This window comes from Onychomys torridus, chromosome 2, assembly GCF_903995425.1.
Source record: "Onychomys torridus chromosome 2, mOncTor1.1, whole genome shotgun sequence".
In the NCBI taxonomy this organism is placed as follows: Eukaryota; Metazoa; Chordata; class Mammalia; order Rodentia; family Cricetidae; genus Onychomys; species Onychomys torridus.
The window spans coordinates 114238-133958 of NC_050444.1; the positions used below are offsets into that span (position 1 = coordinate 114238).

At 37.9% G+C, this 19721-nt stretch overlaps 1 protein-coding gene and 1 pseudogene across 1 annotated transcript in view; both read left to right on the plus strand.

Annotated features, from left to right (window-relative positions):
• Sntg1 (syntrophin gamma 1) overlaps nucleotides 1–19721 on the plus strand; it is an 826637-nt gene that overhangs the window by 58314 nt on the left and 748602 nt on the right. The window lies entirely within an intron of this gene.
• Nucleotides 15800–15966, plus strand: LOC118579073 (annotated as a pseudogene).

A 19721-nucleotide genomic window follows, 5' to 3' on the forward strand; every position in this document is an offset into this window, starting at 1 on the left:
TGCAGTCTCCACACCCTGCCCCATACCAATTTGCCCTAGGCCTCAGCCACTTCCTGATACTCAGAGACCAACCCCCAGCTCCTGTCCGCCTGGAACTTCCATCTGGACCAGAGGTGAGTGCCTGGTGTTATAGCCAGTGAGGCAACTGCCCCTGGGTCCCACCACTGGACACAGGCCATCCAGGGAGGACCTGCCCAACTTGGCCCCAGTTTCCGGCCAATTGGCAGGCCGTGCAGGAAGACTCCACTTTTCCAAGACCACAAACAAACTCTGCCAGAGAGCCCAGGCACTTCCTGAGAATCAGAGTCCAGCCCCCAGCTTCCATCCTGCCCTGGAACTCCCATCTAGACCAGAGACCAGAGGAACTCTCAAATAGACAGGATGAGCTCCCATCTGGACAAAATAAGGAGACCCCAGAGACTTCCTGAGACTCAGAGTCCAGCCCCAAGCTCCTATCTGGCCAGCACTCTAATCTGGACGAGCACTCCCATCCATCTGGCCCAGAGCTTCCATCTGGACCAGAGAGAGGCTTCCTAAATCTATCAGCTCTCTCTGGACCAAGTACATGAAAAGACCAAGAACAAACAAACAAGGAGATGGGCAGATGTCAAGCCAGAAGCACATACAACAAAATAAAGAGCAATACAACATCACCAGAACCTAGCCCTTCTCCTGAACATCATGGAATGGAAGGAGGAGGAGGAGGAGGAGGAGGAGGTGGAGGAGGAGGAGGAGGAGGAAGAGGAGGAGGAGGAGGAGGAGGAGGAGGAGGAGGAGGAGGAGGAAGAGGAGGAGGAGGAGGAGGAGAAGAAGAAGGAGAAGAAGAAGGAGAAGAAGAAGAAGAAGAAGAAGGAGAAGAAGAAGAAGAAGAAGAAGAAGAAGAAGAAGAAGAAGAAGAAGAAGAAGAAGAAAACCTTATAAGTAACATCATGAATAGGCTAGAGCCTTATATAGAAGAAATCAAAAATAAAGTAGAGGAACAGACAAACAAAAAATGGGAAGAGTGCTATAAAAAACTAGAGGGAAGGACAATTAAAGCAGAAGAAAACGATAAGTCCTTGAAAGAAAATCATGAAAAAGCAAGGGAGAAAGTTCAAGACCTGAAGAGGGAAATAAAAAAAAGAAAGACGACACTAGCAGAAGGAATGCTGGAAATGGAAAATCTGAGTAAACAAACAGGAACTTCAGATACAAGTATAACAACAGAATGAAAGAGATGGAAGAGAGGATTTCTGGTGTTGAAAATATGGTAGAAGAAATAGATTCATCAGTCAAAGAAAACACTAAAACCAACAAAGTCATGACCCAAAATGTCCAAGAAATTTGGGACACTATGAAAAGACCAAACCTATGAATAAAAGGGTTAGAGGAAGGAGAAGAGTACCAACTCAAAGGCACAGAAAATATATTTAACAAGATCATAGAAGAAAACTTTCCCAACTTAAAGAAGGAAATGCCTATGAAGATACAAGAAGCCTATAGAACACCAAACAGACTGGACCCCCCAAAAAAGTCCCCTCACCACATAATAATTAAACAAATAAATGTACAGAATAAAGAAAGAATATTAAGGGCAGCAAAGGAAAAAGGCCAAGTGAATTATAAAGTCAAACCCATCAGAATAACACCCAGTTTCTCAATGTAGACTTTGAAAGCCAGAAGGACATGGACAGATATAATGCAGACACTAAGAGACCATGGATGCCAGCCTAGATTAATATACCCAGCAAAACTTTTAATCATCATAGATGGAGTGAACAAGACCTTCCAAGACAAAACCAGATTTAAACAATACTTATCCACAAACCCAGCCATACAGAAAGCACTAGAAGAAAAATTCCAACCTAAGGATGGCAGATACACCCAAGAAAACACAAGCAATAGATAACACCACAGCAGTAAACCCCAAAGAAGAGAAGTACACACACACTACCACCAAAAAATAAAAATAACAACAGGAATGAATAATCACTTGTCATTAATATCCCTAAATATCAATGGACTTAATTCACCTATAAAACGATACAGACTAACAGAATGGTTACTAAAACAGGACCCATTTTTCTGCTGCATACAAGAAACACACCTCAAATTCAAAGACAGAAACCTCCTAAGAACAAAAGGCTGGGAAAAGACTTTCCAGTCAATTAGCCTTAAGAACCAAACTGGTGTAGCCATCCTAATATCCAGCAAAATAGACTTCAACCTAAATTAATCAAAAGAGGTGATGAAGGACATTACATACTCATTGCAGGAAAGATCCACCAAGATGAAGTTTCAATTCTGAACATTTATGCCCCAAATACAAGGGCACCCACATATGCAAAAGAAACATTTCTAAAGCTTAAATCACATATAAAACCCCACACATTAGTAGTGGGAGACTTCAACACCCCACTTTCACCTCTGGACAGATCGGCCAAATTGAAACTTAACAGAGACATAATGGACTTAACTGATGTTATGGCTCAAATGGACTTAATCAATATCTACAGAACATTCCACCCAAACAAAAAAGAATATACCTCTTCTCAGCACCCCATGGAACCTACTCCAAAATTGACCAAAAACTTGGCCACAAAGTAAATCTCAACATATATACAACAATTGGAATACCCTCCTGTGTTGTATCGGACCACCATGGTTTAAAGTTAAATTTCAACAACAGAAAAAACTATAGAAATTCTACAATCTCATGGAAACTGAATAATGCTCAACTGAATCACCAATGGGTTAAGTAAGAAATAAATAAAGAAATTAAAGATTTCCTAGATATCAATGAAAATGAATACACCACACACCCAAACTTATGGGATACTATGAAAGCAGTGCTAAGAGGGAAATTCATAGAAGTGAATGCCCACATAACGAAGCTGGAGAAATCTCACACTAGTGACTTGACAGCACACCTCAAAAGCTCTGGAACAGGAAGAAGCCAAGTCTCCCAGGAGGGACAGGCACCAGGAAATTATCAAATTGAGAGCTGGAATCAATAAAATAGAAATAAAGAGAACAATACAAAGGATTAATGGAAAAAAAGAGTTGGTTCTTTGAGATCAACAAGATAGCCAAGCCCTTATCCAAACTAACCAAAAGACACAGAGAGTGCATCCAAATGAACAAAATCAGAAATGAAAAGGGGGACATAACAACAGACAATGAGGAAATCCAGAGAATCATCAGGTCATACTTCAAAAACCTCTACTCCACAAAACTGGAAAATGTAAAAGAAATGGATAGTTTTCTGGATAGGTACAACATACCTAAGTTAAATCAAGACCAGATAAACTATTTAAATAGTCCAATAACCCCTAAGGAAATAGAATCAGTCATTAAAAGTCTCCCAAGCAAAAAAAGCCCTGGACCAGGTGGTTTCACTGCAGAATTCTACCAGATCTTCCAATAAGACTTAATACCAATACTCTTTAAATTTTTCCACCCAATAGAAGCAGAAGCAATATTACCAAACTCCTTCTATGAGGCTACAATTACCCTGAGTCATAAACCAAACAAAGATGCAACAAAGAAAGAGAACTACAGACCAATGTCCCTCATGAACATTGATACAATAATACTCAATAAAATTCTGGTGAACAGACTCCAAAAACACATTCAAACAATTATCCACCATGATCAAGTAGGCTTCATCCCAGGGATACAAGTGTGGTTCACCATACGAAAGTCTGTCAATGTAATGCACCATATAAATAAACTCAAAGAAACAAAACCACATGATCATCTCACTAGATGCAGAAAAGACATTTGACAAAATCCAACACCCCTTCATGATAAAGGTCTTGGAATGATCAGGAATACAGGGAACATACCTAAACATAATAAAGGCAATCTACAGCAAGCCAATTACAGCCAACATCAAATTCAAAGGAGAGAAACTCAAAGCAATACCACTAAATTCAGGAACAAGGCAAGGCTGTCCCCTCTCCCCATACTTATTCAATATAGTACTTGAAGTTCTAGCCAGAGCTATAAGATAACATAAAGAGATTAAGGGGATAGAAATTGGAAAGGAAGAAGTCAAGCTCTCCCTATTTGCCGATGACATGATAGTATACATGAGTGACCCCAAAAATTCAACCAAGGAACTGATACAGCTAATAAAAATCTTCAGCAACACAGCAGGATACAAGATCAACTCAAAAAAATCAGTAGCCCTCCTATATACAATGGACAAACAGGCTGAGAAGCAAATCAGAGATACATCACCCTTTACAATAGCCACAAATGAAATAAAATACCTTTGGGTTACTCTAACTAAGCATGTGAAGGACCTATATGACAAGAACTTTAAGTCCCCGAGAAAAGAAATTGAAGAAGATGTCAGAAAATGGAAAGATCTCCCATGCTCATGGACAGGCAGGATTAACATAGTAAAAAATGGTGATCTTACCAAAAGCAATCTACAGATTCAATGCAATCCCCATCAAATTACCACCACAATTCTTTACAAATCTAGAAAAAATAATGCTCAACTTCATATGGAAAAACAAAAAACCCAGGATAGCCAAAAGAATCCTGTACTATAAAACACCCTGTGGAGGCATCAGGATCCCCGACCTCAAACTCTACTATAGAGCTACTGTAATAAAAACAGCTTGGTACTGGCATAAAAACAAACACGAGGACCAATGGAATTGAAGACCCAGACATTAACCCACACACCTATGAACATATAATTTTTGAAAAAGAAGCCAAAAATACACAATAGAATAAAGAAAGCTTCTTCAACAAATGGTGCTGGCATAACTGGATGTCAATGTGTAGAAGGCTTCATATACATCCATATCTGTCACCATGCACAAAACTGAAGTCCAAGTGGATCAAAGACCTCAACATAAATCCAGTTACTCTGAACCTGATAGAAGAGAAAGTAGGACGTCCTTTTGTACTCATTGGCACCAGAGATCACTTTCTAAATATTACATCAGAAGCACAGACACTGAGAGAAACAATCAATCAATGAGATCTTTTGATACTGAGAAGCTTTTGTAGAGCAAAGGACATGGTCAACATGACAAAGTGACAGCCTACAGAATGGGAAAATGTCTTCACCAACCCCACATCTGACAGAGGGCTGATATCCAGAATATATAAAGAACTCAAGAAATTAGACATCAAAATGCCCAACAGTCTAATTAAGAAATGGGCTAAACAGAGAATTCTCCACAGAGCATTGGCTGAAAGACATTTAAGGTATTGCTCAACATCCCTAATTATCTGGGAAATGCAAATCAAAATGACTCTGAGATACCACCTTACACCTGTCAGAGTGGCTAAGATCAAAAACTCAGAAGACAGGTTATGCTGGAGCAGATGTGGAGCAAGGGGAACTCTCCTCCTCTGCTGCTGGGAATGCCAGCTTGTACAGCCACTTTGCAAATCAATACGCCGCTTCTTTAGAAAATTGGGAATCCATCTCCCCAAGACCCTGCTGTAGCACTCTTGGGCATATACCCAAGGAATGCTCAATCATACCACAAGGACATTTGCTCATCTATGTTCATATCAGCATTGTTTGTAATAGCCAGAACCTGGAAACAACCTAGATGCCCTTCAACTGAAGAATGGATAAAGAAAATATGGTACATATACACAATGGAGTACTTACTCAGCAGAGAAAAACAATGACATTCAATTGTCATGGATGGATCTAGAAAAAAATCATCCTGAGTGAGGTAACCCAGACTCAGAAGTACAAACATGGTTTATTCTCACTCATAGGAGGATATTAGATGTATAACAAAGATGACTAGTCTGTTACACAACTCCAGGTAAGCTATCTAGAAAACAGGACAGTAGGAAAGACCCAGGGATCACCCAATGCAGAGAAATAGATGAGATCTACATGAACAACCTGGACAACAGTGGGAGTAGTGAAGTGCAAGATTTGAGAGAAAGAAAGCTTAGGGGAGCAGGAGCTCCCAGCTGGATCAGGAACAGAAAGGGAGAACACGGAATAACAGACCATGATAAATGAAGACCACATGAGAATAGTAATAGGCTGAGTTCTGAGAGGTCCCCAGAAATCCACAAGGATATATCCTCTGTAGACTGCTGGCAATGGTCGAGAGAAAGCCTGATCTGACCTAGTCTGGTGATCAGATGACTAAACACCCTAACAGTTGTCTTGGAACTCTCATCCAATAACTGATGGAAGTGGATGCAGAGATCCTCAGCCAGGCCCCAGGTGGAGCTCCAGGTGTCCAACTGTCGAGAAAGAGGAGGGAATGCAAGAGCGTGAATTGTTGAATCCAAGATTGCATAAAGCACAGGGACATATAGCCAATCAAATGGAAGCACATGCATTATGAACCAATGGCTGTGGAGCCCCCAGCTATATCTGGCCCTCTGGATAAGTGAGACAATTGAATAGCTTGATCTGTTTGGGAGGCTCCCAGTCTGTGGGAACAGGACCTGTCCTTAGTGCATGAGCTTGCTGTTTGGAACCTTGGGCTTACACAGGGACACATGTTCAGCCTGGAAGGAGGGAACAGGACCTGCCTGTACTGAATCCACCAGGTTTAAATGAATCCCCAGGGGTGTCTTGGTCCTGGAGGAGATGGGAATGAAGGGGAGGGGCTAGGGGGAAGGTGGGTGTGAGGGTGGGAGTTTGGAGGACCAGAGAACCCATGGCTGATGTATAAAATTAAAACACATAATAATAATAATAATTATAATAATAATAATTATTATTATTTTTAAAAAGTATAACATAATGAAAAAGCACACTCGGAAATAGCGTTTTTTGACAAAATAAATCAACTATTTCCAATTGCCACAAGAAGGAGCACTGAACTCCTATTCCTACTGGCTTATCTCTCACAACAGGTGTCACAACTTCATGAGATTTGTTAAGATTCTTATAGATAGCTTCCTGTTTGACATTGTTCCTCTGAATATAATATTTGTGCCCATAAATCTGCGTCCGTCTGTTACAAAAGTATGTATTTTGTCCTAAAAATCTCATAAAAGTTACTAAAATTGTTCATTTATTAACAAGGACTTCATCTAAAAATTACATTTTTAATGCACTTAGAATCATTTACAGTTACTGAAGTGAATTTTAATTTGAGTTCTGGGAATATCCTGCTACTTTATGTTCTAAAATGCACCAAGACGTTTCTAAACAACAGGTGGATTGGTAGATACCTAGAAATACTTTTCTAGAATTACTGTTATGCAAGGATCTGTATCATTTGTAATACTGATTCCATTTAAGTGAATAAATCTTCATGTGATTACATATAGGTAGATTTATGTGTGTATGTGTATGTGAAATATGTATACAAATTAACCATTTGCTGATGAATAAACCAGTATGGTTTTAAACAATTTACCTTGTGTATATATAATTGTATTGTTTTTTTAACATAAAAAACCTAATATGATATGTATGTTTTTATTATTATACAATGACACATTTTAGCAGTGTATTTGGTGCTTTGAGATACAGGTTATCTTCAACATTTTTCAGAATTGACTGAGATTTTTTTATATTCACCTATGCTAACAATGCCACTTCACATAAATATGTTGTAGGAAATGGTAGCAGCATATTTAGAGAAATTTCAGAAATTATTTGAACTGGGCATGGTGTTATATGTCCTTAATGTTAGCACCTGGGGTTTGGGAGCAGAGACAGGCAGATTTTTGAGAGTTTGACGCCAGTCTGATATACCTGGCGAGAATAAATTATACATTGTATATTTTTCAAACAATCACAAGATACCAAAAAATTCATTCATATTTTATGATTTTATATATTAATTAAAATTAAATTTAAATTTTGTGAATTTGAATAAGATCCCAAACATTGAGCAGATCAGCTATGCTTTAGCTAATTATGCCACATGCATTCTACATGGATAAACTAAATCAGTATTATCAGATGAGGTTTAGGTCTATAATTCTAGCACTTACAATTTACTTTGTCAAAATTATGATTTTTAAAGACCAGAGTGCATTATAATGAAGTTGTATTTAAAAAAAACTCTACTGAAGGATTTTCATCAGAAAAATGGAAGTGGTTATATAGCACATACTAAAATATCCTACAATAAATGGTATCCAATATGACTCTAAAAATAGAGAAAATTCTTTTATATTGAACATTGAAATTAAGATTCAAAATTTGTCCAGAATTGAACAATGAAGTAAGTAATTCCATTTGCCTTTAGCTTATACTGGGAAATCAGAAGTGGGCTAGGCTTAGGAAGACATAAACAATTACAATGAGGGAACATTGAACTTGAATCACATGCTGGTATTGATGAGGAGATAGAGTTACACTGAAGTGATATATTTGGCCCAGAAGAAGTTGACTCATATCTATGCAGAGTGACTATATAGTTAGAAAATAAGATAGTGGAGCATATGATGAAAAAGCATAGGATGTATGAAATGTAGTGTGTGTAATGTCATGAGGCTAAGAATGTTAGGACAATGACTTCTAAATGGCACAATAAAATAGTCATATGGGGGAAATAATGAAATAAATAATCAAAATAAATGGGAATATGAAATCACTGTAAGTTATCCTAAATGCATAAATCCAATGAAGAAAGATTTCAGAACTATGGCAGATCTTGATAACAAAATTGGCAGTCTACATTTGGGTTACAAACAACTACTCCACCAACTCACTATGGTATAACAAATGCTCTACCTTCCCTAGTGCAGCCATGAATACAGAAATCACTTTCTACCTAGTTCCAAGACTTGGGCACATATTCTTTTTTGGGGAATCAAACAAACAACATTTTTCATATTCTATAGCTCTTTTTGGTAGCAGCTCCATTCTAGGGCCTCACTTCCTCTATTTACCCATACACGATGTGGGCAAAAACTTCATGTAAAATATTGCTGGCCTCAATACTGGGACCTTTCTTTCCTTATTCCCAGTGTATTAATTGTCCAATGCTAGGAGAGGATAATAAGGTCAACACTTTGTGCACAAACCCATAAGGCAGTGCAGAACAGGTACATATCAAAAAGTGACTAATGTCTCCACCTACATTCTGGTCCAGTGGCATACAGGATTTCCCGGGAAGACATGAAACCTTAAGATAGCATTTCTCAGATATTTTTAAAGTAAACAATTCCATTTGGTGCATTCTATTTATGTTCCAAACTATTATTGAAAAGTATGAAGACACTAGTTATAAGCAATTAAGTTGAGATTGGGAGATGTACAAGGACAGAAAGCTAGATCCTGTGTCACTTAAAATGAAAAGAACTAAAGACACAGAAGTGTAGCTGAAATTATCCTGTTCTTTCCCTGCTTCCACAGCCCTCAGACCCAAGTAAACAAACAGAGACTTATATTATTTACAAACTGTATGGCCTAAAGGCTCAGGCTTCTTGCTAGATGTTGTTATATCTTAAATTAACCCATTTCTATTAATCTATAAGTTGCCATGTAGCTCGTGGCTTACCAGTATCTTTACATGTTGCTTCTCATCATGGCAGCTGGCAGCGACTCCCTGCCTCAACCGTCCACTTCCCTACCTCTTTGTCCTGCCTATAATTCCTGCCTGGGTACTGGCCAATCAGTGTTTTATTTATCAATCAATCATCCACAGCACTCTTTTTTTAAAAAGGAAGTTTTTAACTTTAACATAGTAAAATTACATATAACAAAAGAATTATGAAGCAAGAATTATAATTACAATATTTATAATATCTAGTCTATTTGTATTTGGCAAAATTAAAGAAGATATCCTATCTATCCTATACTTGTGAGTCGAAAGTTTTATACCTAACATATCATAACTAAGGAAATTATATCTATCTAGTCTACAACAAAGATCTCAGATCCTGAGAAATGGGAGAAGGATGCAAGCAACTTTTGGGAGTCTTGTGAGAGTAGACAGAGACAGCTGGCATCTGGGACAGTCATCGAAAGTTCTTTTGTAAAGTTGGCACATCTGTCTTCAGCCCACAGGTCTAGAGACTCTCAGTTACTTCTCTTTGTGTCCTGTAGAATGTCTGGCAGTTTTCTCTGCAAAGCAGGAACCTGAAGGACCATTTTGCCAAGCAAAGTTCAGTGGTCACCTTCCTATGGGTCCTGCATGTCCAGTTGATACATTTTTTTCAAGCAGTCCAGGTAAGAACAGTTTTTTACCCAAATGGCTATTTTTGTCAAGAAGAAGATAAACTCCATAACGAGTGTCTTCTATGTATATCCTCCTCTCTGAAGTAAATTGGTGCTGCTAGGAGCAGACATGTCTCATTGTCCAGAAAATCTAAATTTTTAAAAGCATTTTAAATGCCATATTCTGTAGATCTTTGAAGTGTTTGAAGACTACCTATCTATCTGAAATATATCTATATATACGTAGAAAACTAAACACAGAAGGACCTGCCTGGGTCATAATAATGTGGAAATATTTCCTAAAAATTTACTGCTGCTGATTTGTTCAAGGTAAACATATATGAAAATGTCACAATGAACTCAATTTATTTGTATAATTAATAATACCAATAAAAATTATGCCTTTTAAATTTAATTGGAGCAAACGATGGAGCATTTGGCGCCCAGGGAATTTTTCTTTCTTTTTTGATCAATCACAGATGAAATGCTTTCTTTCATTAACTGCTCTGGTCATGGTGTTTTGTCACAGCAATAGAAAAGTAAATAATAAATAAGTCAGAAGTTGGTATCAGAAATAGGGTTTAATTTAGAGTTTACAGTTTCAGAGTCAATGGTGACAAAACACTGGAGGAAGAGATGAAAGCTCGTAACTTGTTCTCCAAGTTGGAGGCAAGGAATGTATAAGTGGGAATGATACAATTCTCTTGAAACTTCAAAATTCGCCCTCAGTAATACATATCTCCCAACAAGGCCATATTTCTTAATGATTCCCAAAGATTTTTTACCAATTTGTAACCAAGTACTCAAATATTCAAACATGAGTCTATGGAAGCCCTTCTTATTCAAACTACCAAATGGGCTCTACATTTTTCGAATGTCAAAGGGTGTTGTAGGAGTCATTTTATACTGTACTGGCTAGTAACCTAGCCTCTTTGTTGTGTTTTTTCATCTTTGATGCCATGAATACCATTTCATAGTATAGTCACTTTTCAGGTCTTCTTAATAAGAAAGTACCAAGGGGATGAAAAGAAAGAAAGACACATGGGTAAAGCTATAGCTCACTCCAAATTGTTGAATGAAGCCCATTGGAACTTCAAGTAGTTAGAGAGGTGCTCTCAAAAATAGAGGGAGTCATTAGTATAAAAAGGTATGGAAGGGTATAACCAAGTAACTGTCAGTAAAAGTAGTGACCTGGAAATGTAGGTTCTTTAGTTTTCTCCCCAGATAAGACTGGCCTGCATGGACATAATTAAAAGACACATCATCAATATAGCCACTGCTGGGTGGTGGTGGTGCAGAACTTCACTCCCAGCACTAGGGAGGCAAAGGCAGGTGGACCTCTGTGTGTTCAAGGCCAGCCTAGTTTACAGAGTGAGATCCAGGACAGGCACCAAAACTACACAGAGAAACCCTGTCTTGAAAAACAAACAAAAATAAAAAAAAGAAAGAAAGAAAAAGAAATATAGCCATTGTGTTATTCCTTGTTTATTTTATATCAATTTAATGCAAGCTAGAGTCATTTGTGAAGAGGGAACTTAATTGAGATAATGCCCTCAACACATTGGCTTGTGTGCAAGCCTATAGTATATTTTGTTTTTTTATATAATTTTTGAGATTATAATTTCATTACAATGTTTCTCCCTTTCCTTTCCTCCTGTTATACCTTCCATATACCCCTCTGAACTCTCATTGAAATTAATGGCCTGACTTTTTATTAATTTTTATTGCTTGCATATACATATTGAATCCATACAGTGTTACAAGTGTGTTTGTTTTCAGGTCTGACTATTTGGCACTGGACAACAAATAGGTGTTCTTTTTCCTAGAGAAGGTCATCTCTCCCATTCCCAGCTTTTCTCAGTTGTCTATAGTTCTTTGTGTCAGACTGTAGCTTCATGGGCCATTCTTTGTCCAATGAGGTATGTTTATTGTTGTTATCCTTGATTGGAGATTGATGTCAGTGTAACCATCCCACAAAGGAATGATGCCATCTCTGGGTAAGTGTTCCTGAATTGTAAAAGAGAGCAGGCTGAGAAAACCATTGGGAAAATGTCAATAAACAATTCTCCTCCATGGTAGGTCTCTGTTTCAGTTACTGCCTTCATGTCCCTGCTTTGAGTTTCTATCCTGACTTCTCTCAGTGAAAGAACTGCCACCTGAGAGTTGTAAGCTGAGATAATCTTTTCCTCTACAAGTTGCTTTATGGTCATGGTGCTTTACCATAGCAACATAAACCCTAACTAAGACATTTATTAATCCAAAGCCTCATGTCTCTTCCTCTGCCATTTGATTTTGATTCTGTGGATCAGGTCACTCATCCACAGGAAATCAGTTAAAACTATTAGTGTCTTCCCCAAAACCTCTTATTCTAAATGTGATTAGCTGTAAATGAGTGAGTTTATTTTCCCTTAAATATCCTGTCAGTCCAGACACAAGGTACAAATTGGCCATGAGTTCAGTTACAGTGTTTTCATTGCCACTTTGCTCAATGTTCAAATCCAAGGTATCAGGCAGGTCATGAAATATCAATTAAATTTGCGTCTCTATCTCTGCAGGTTCCAGGGGCACTGTGAGAACTACAGCTGTCTTTCTCTTCTTAATCCCTGTAGTGATTGTCTCTTTGAGACAAGGATTAGGTCTTTTATATTCTAGGGGAAAGAAGTTTGGAGATAGCTTCCCTCTCGACCCGAGTTGACAGAGCCTTTTTATGAGAAAATTGTTGCAGAGTTACAGAGTATTAGACTCAGTAGACCAAAAGTGTAAGTCAGAATTTGTTTAAGTCCTTGGGCCATTTACATATCATTAATTTTTCTTAGTTTTCTGAAAAGCAGTGAAACTTCCTATCCTTTTTCTATAAACTGAAAGCTTGTCTCCTGACCGTAGTCTAAGAACTGACAAAGCTGTAACATTTTTTATCTTTATTTCTATGGTTACTCAACCTCTCTTTCAATGTACTAATATATAACTACCATTTTCTTTCTCTAGATTCTGCTTTGCCCTATGGTTTTCACCAGAAGAATAGAAATATGAGAAACACTCCCTTACCTTTATTTAAGGACTTTTCTTGGGTGCATTCCCTTACCCAACAACCTAACTTTATGCCCTTTCTTCTGGAAACCTCCTGAATAGTCAAAGAATTTGGGAAGCTGTGAAGTTTTATTTTTCTTCCATAGTTCACAAAATCTCCCCCAAATAACAAACATAACCCAATGTATAGGAACATTTTCTCCTTACTTTTACTTGCTTATTTCTGGGATGTCCACATGCTTGACCAATGAAATTACTGTATAATCAGCATCCTTATTCAGGCAAGGATTCAAACTTCATAGCATTGGAATTCACCTGAGTGTGGACTTGGCCTGGCTCAGGTGATGGGGAAAGAAATATGACAGATACAAGTAACATAAAGCTGGTGTAGTGTGGGCCATGTGCTCAAACTGATATATACCAATAGTAACCCTAAACAACAGTATATTTTCAGTGTCTAGTCTCTGTACAATAGATGTGTCATGATGTAACTGGTACTTTCTGAATGTACTGTACTGGTTTTATCTATACATTAACTGTCAACATTCATACTCAGATCGTGGGAAGGCCTTGCCATCTCCATGGGTCTAATGCATTGGTATTCTTGATGTGACCACACTCATGTGAACAATAAACATTAACTCAGGACTTCATCCACACCAATTTTGGAAAATCAGAGATTGGCAACATTCAGAGAAAATGCAGAAGTCAGCTCCCAATGGTAATGAGCTGAGATTCTTTCTGAACTGATGAAATGCTCTTTGATCAAAGAATGTCATTCTTGACTACTCTTTAATAAATTGCAGCATTTTAATTAGTGGTAATTGGGGTATATGTGTGATTTTATTTTTTCATTTGCTCTGTTTTATGTAGATAGGGTCTTACCATATACTCCAGGCTGGCCTTAAGTGATCAATCCTCCTGTTACTACATTCTGAATCTTGATGTTATACACATCACACCTGGATCATTCTGTAAATTCTATTTGATTAGAGCTGCAAAGAAATAAAGACCCTGATAGGATAATTCCTCTATTTTTTCCTTTCTTTCCATACTGTGCCTCTACCTTATGTGCATTATTATTTCTCTACAGGAACACAATTTGAACACTCCCATAATCCCTACTCTAAGAATCGAGGAAAAGAAATGATTAGAAATGATACTTTGTTATGAAACAGAGTGTCAGAAATGAGGAAGGACAAGCATGACCCAGCACTGGACTTGAATGAGCTAGCCTAAAATAATTACTTTTAGTGATTTTGCACTTTAGAGCTTAATTTACATTTTAAGATTTGATATATTTTTAAAATTTATTTTATATCTGTACACATTGTGAGAGCACACAATGCCCCTGGATGCTAGATGAGGGTGTTGGACATCCTGGAACTGGAGTTATAGATGATTGTGAACCACTGTAAGAATTCTGAGACTTGAACCCATGTCCTGTGGAAAATCAGCCACTGCTGTTATATACTCTTGCTTAATAAAAATTTTCTTGGATCTAATATAGACTAAAAACTACTATTTTATTATATAGGATTGTCTATGAGGATTTGCAGAACACTTAACTTGAAGCTTGTTAAATTTTAGATTACTAGCCTCTTGCTAAGAAAGTGATATTCAAGAAGAAAGATCACAAACTCAAGATATTTAGGCTGAGGAGCAAGTTTAAAGGCCAGTCTGGGAAACTTTGCAAGACTTTGTGCCAAAATAAAAATAAAAAGTAGAGCACTTGTCTAACATGTGTGGGATCCCTACTCTGCAGAACTGCAAAAGCACTGAGATTATTTGAGGCCTTTTACACTTAAGTAAATCTTAGTGAGGAAAAGACAGGATCTCACAGATTTAGAAAGCTTTCTAAGAAGAAGTTAATTCCACATGCCTACACTGAGAAATGGTAATGTCAGAAGTAGCTTAAATTGGTTTCATGGAAATGCTTACTATGAGAAGAAAAGTGGAATTCTAAGCATACATTTTCTTTTGATTTCATTAGTTTTTTTTAAACCCTGGTGAGATAAATATGGGCTTCATTCAGTCATAAGCCCATTGAGAAAAGTTAAATTTTGTTTATTTCTTCAGCCACTAATTTACATACACAATCCAAGGTTTAATTGTAAAACATATATTTTTTTCTAGTTTATTTATTTATTTTTATTATTATTATTATATTTGTGTTTTAATTTTACACATCAGCCATGGGTTTCCCTGCCCTCCCCACTCCCGCTCCTACCCCCACCTTCCCCCCATCCCCTCCCCTCTAATTCCCATCTCCTCCAGGGCCAACACTCCCCTAGGGATTCATTTAAACCTGGTGGATTCAGTACAGGCAGATCCAGTCCCCTCCTTCCAGGCTGAGCAAAGTGTCCCTGTGTAAGCCCAAGGTTCCAAACAGCCAGCTCATGCACCAAGGACAGGTCCTGGTCCCACAGCCTGGATGCCTCCCAACCAGTTCAAGCTACTCAATTATCTCACTCATCCAGAGGGCCCGATCCAGCCGGGGGCTCCACAGCTGTTGGTTCATAATTCATGTGCCTCCATTCCTCTGGGCTTTTGTCCCTGTGCTTTTTGTAAACTTGCTCTCAACAATTCATGCTCTTACAGTCCCTCCTCTTTCTCAGCAATTGGACTCCTGGAGCTCCACCTGGGGCCTGGCTGAGGATCATCGCTTCTTGGCCTTTTGGCTAAGATCAAGTGTAAAACATATATTCTTAATGAATAAAACACTCACAGAAATAGTTCAACCTGATTTATGTAAATGAAGCTGGTGATGTTTACATATGAGAACCTGTGCATTTTCATACATAATGAGAAAATCTAAGGAAATTTACTTGTCTCCAAATGTCCTTTCTTCTATTAACATGGTGCCAATTGATCTCTCTGAAGCTTTCTGGGACTTACTACCTGTTTTTAGTGTTATCCAATATTCAACAGTTCTTTATGTGTGTGCCCATTTATTTGTGTGCCTATTTGAGGTATATAATATAAAACTACACTTTATATACTTTCTCCTAGCATAATTAAGACACATTCAAAGTATCTTTAGTTGGTGAACAGACACCATGACCACATAAAGACATAAGGAAAAACATTTAATTGGGGCTGGCTTACATTTCAGAGGTTTGGTTCAATATCATGGCAGAAAACATGGTGGCACGCAGGCAGACATGGTGCTGGAGAAGGAGCTGAGTGTTCTACATCTTGATCCACAGGCAACAGAAAGAGAATCTTGAACAGTGTCCTGATTTGAGCATCTGCGACTTCAAACCTGTCCCCAGTGACAGACCTCTTCCAACAAAGCCTTATTCAAACAAGGCAACACCTCCCAATAGTTCTAATCACTATGGGCCTATGGAGCCAATTTCATTCAAATTATCACAAAAGGTACTTTTTTAACTGTCTTGTTGCTATGGGTAAAATCTACAAGATCCCTTTTCTTTCTAAGGAATATTATAAGGAAATGTGTATTGAGTTGGGACAAGTCAGGGAGGTAAGCTTCCTTCATCACTGATATAACTATTAAGTTTTATGAGATGTGTAGATTGTGGCACAATTTCTTCTTTTCTGAAGGATTGTAGCAGAAGTTTTCCTGTGTCCTGCCTGGCCCAGAGTCAGAACAAATCTCTCACCCACAGTCCCACAGCCTTTTATAAAACAATCACTCAGAAGCTTATATTAGTTATAACTGCTTGGCCATTAGTTCAGGCTTAGTATTGAATAGCTCTGACACTTAAAGTCAGCCCATTTCTGTTAATCTATATGTTGTCATGTTTTCCATGGCTTTACCTGTATGCCATTACTTGCTGTTCTCTGGATGGCAGGCTGGCATCTCCTGACTCAGCCTTCCTGTTCCCAGAATTCTTTTTGTCTGTTTATCCCACCTATCCTTCCTGCCTTTCTACTGGCCAATCATCATTTTATTAAAATAGTGTATTATCCCATAGCACTAGACAATATAGGATGAAAATGGCAATGCTTTATGATGAAAAAGACATTTATATAATGGATGAGCAGGGATGTGAAATGTTGAGTGTTAAAAATGATGGCTATATTTTATTAAGTATATCACAAATATTAAAATTAAATATATGATTATAAACTTGATGAGTTTATGATTGTATAATTAAGAGAATGTTAAGTGCTACACAGTACTATGATTTGCTATTAGCACTAAGATAATTCATTCTGATTCTTTGTTTTAAGACAGATTATCCCAGAGATTCATGAAGGCCAATCCAATGAAAGAAATTAACACAATGAAAGAAGAGAAAAATGAATGGAAAGAAATGTAAAAAAGTTTTTCAGTGAATGAGGTCTAGAATGCTCATGAATTCTCCTTCAAAATAATTGGAATCTGAAAAGGGGGTTGAGAATCAGTACCTGTAGTCCATTTGTTAGGTTTGGAACATCTGATGTTTGTATCATGTTTACATGAGTTTTTAAAAATAAAAAATAGAAATAGGGTTATTTGACGAAAATAGGAATAACTGACATGGAAATAGAAAGTTGACTAATGTGGATGAAAAAGAGTTCTGATATAGTCTTGGACAGTCGACTGAGGACAACAGAGAGGGCTGGCACATGGTAGTGGCCTACTAGAGAACTAGGTGCATTTAGAAACCCTGGGTAATAGTATCACCAATTTATGCTGTTTTTGTTTCTTCTGTAGTGAAATGAGCATGATAACTTATTTTTTATCCATATGTAATTGTAAATACTCTGGAAACATGGATTTGTAAAGGGTTTCATAAAGTTTACATACTTGTAGATCAAAGAAGATTCAGAAATAAATGCATTTTCTAAGTACATTGGTAGAATATCATGTAGGTTGGTCACAGCAGAGCATGAACTCACTATTATAGATCTCAGATACTAACAGGTGACATTCTTAGGTTTTCTGTTGGTAGAATCCTGTGGTCTGCTAAGTCTATACATTCCAAAAGGTTTTGCTTAATAGCCACAAAGATGTTAAGAATAGACGAAGGTATTGTATCTCTAAATCTACAACTTCCAACTCTTTCTAATCATTTTGCTGCAATACGTCAATCAGTGAGTGAGAGAGCATGTGTATGTGTTTCTGAGAACCTTATATAATAATCAATTTATAATATTTTTATAATTCAAACCAATTTAATTTACACAGGATACAGCACACGTCAATGCAAATAAAATAGACTTTAGCATGTGCATCATGCTATAAGTGAGGTCAATACCTGAATCCAGACCTAGTGCAAGTGTGGAAAGAATTGAAACCTCAATTTTAGATTCTGTGTGAGGTGAATGACCCAAGCCATTACTTATACTCAGGTATTGCCCAATCCCTGCTCAAAATGCCCTTATAATCAAGTCTGCTTATATTCAGGTAATACTAATTGATAATCAGCAATTTCCTTTCTTTTTTAATTATTTTTTTCATTTTATATACCTTCCCCAGTTTCTCCTCCATCCCCTTCTTCCTTCCCCCACCTCTTCCCATCCCAATCCCCATCAGAGATGGTAAGGCCTCCCTTGGGTAGTCAACAAAATCTGGCATACTAATTTGAGGTAGAAGTTAGCCCTCCCACCCCTGCTAAGCAAGGTATTCCACCATAAGTAATGGGCTCCCATAAGCCAGTTCATATACCTGGTATAAGCCCTGATCCCAGTGCCAGGGACCCCACAAACAGATTAAGCCTCACAAGTGTCACCCACATTCAGACAGCCTAGTTTGGTCTCACATGGGTTCCCCAGCTGTTAGTCCAGAGTCCATAAGTTTCCACTAGCCCAGATCAGCTGTCTCTGTGGGTTTTCTCACCAGGATTTTAAACCTTCTTGCTCATAAGATCCCTCTTCCCTCTCTTTACCTGCTCTGCAGGAGCTCAGGCCAGTGATTGACTGTGATTCACTGCATATAATTCCATCCATTATTGGATGTAGGTGTTATAATGACAATTAGAGTAGTCACTAATCTGTTTACAGGGGAAGGCCAGTTCAGGCACCACTATTGCCAGAAAGTCTTAGCAGGCATCATCCTTCTGGATTCCTGAGAATTTTCCCAGCACCAGATTTCTCCCTTGTCCATAATGGCTCACTGTTATCAAGATATCTCTTTCATTGTTCTTCCTCTCTGTCCCTCTGCCAACCTAGCTGTCTCAATCCCTCATGTTCCCTGCACCCATCCTGTCCTTTCTATGTCCCTCCTAGTTTACCCAGGGAATCTTAACTATTTTCCATTCCTGGGTTCCACTATGCCCATGCCCTACTTCTGTAGAGTTGTGGATTATATCCTGGTTACCTTTGATTTATGTCTAATATCTGCATATGAGTGAGTGCATACCATGTTTATCTTTTTGGATCTGGGTTACCTCATTCAAGGTGATTTTTTTCTAATTCCATCCATTTGCACACAAATTTCATGATGTCATTGTTTTTTATTGCTGAGTAATACTCCATTCTGTAAATGTACCACATTTTTTTTTATCAGTTCTTTAGTTGAGGGGCATCTAGCTTGTTTCCAGGTTCTTGTTATTACAAATAGTGCTGCTATGAACAATTTGAGCAAGTGTCCTTGTGATATGATAGTGCATCTTTTAGATATATGCCCAAA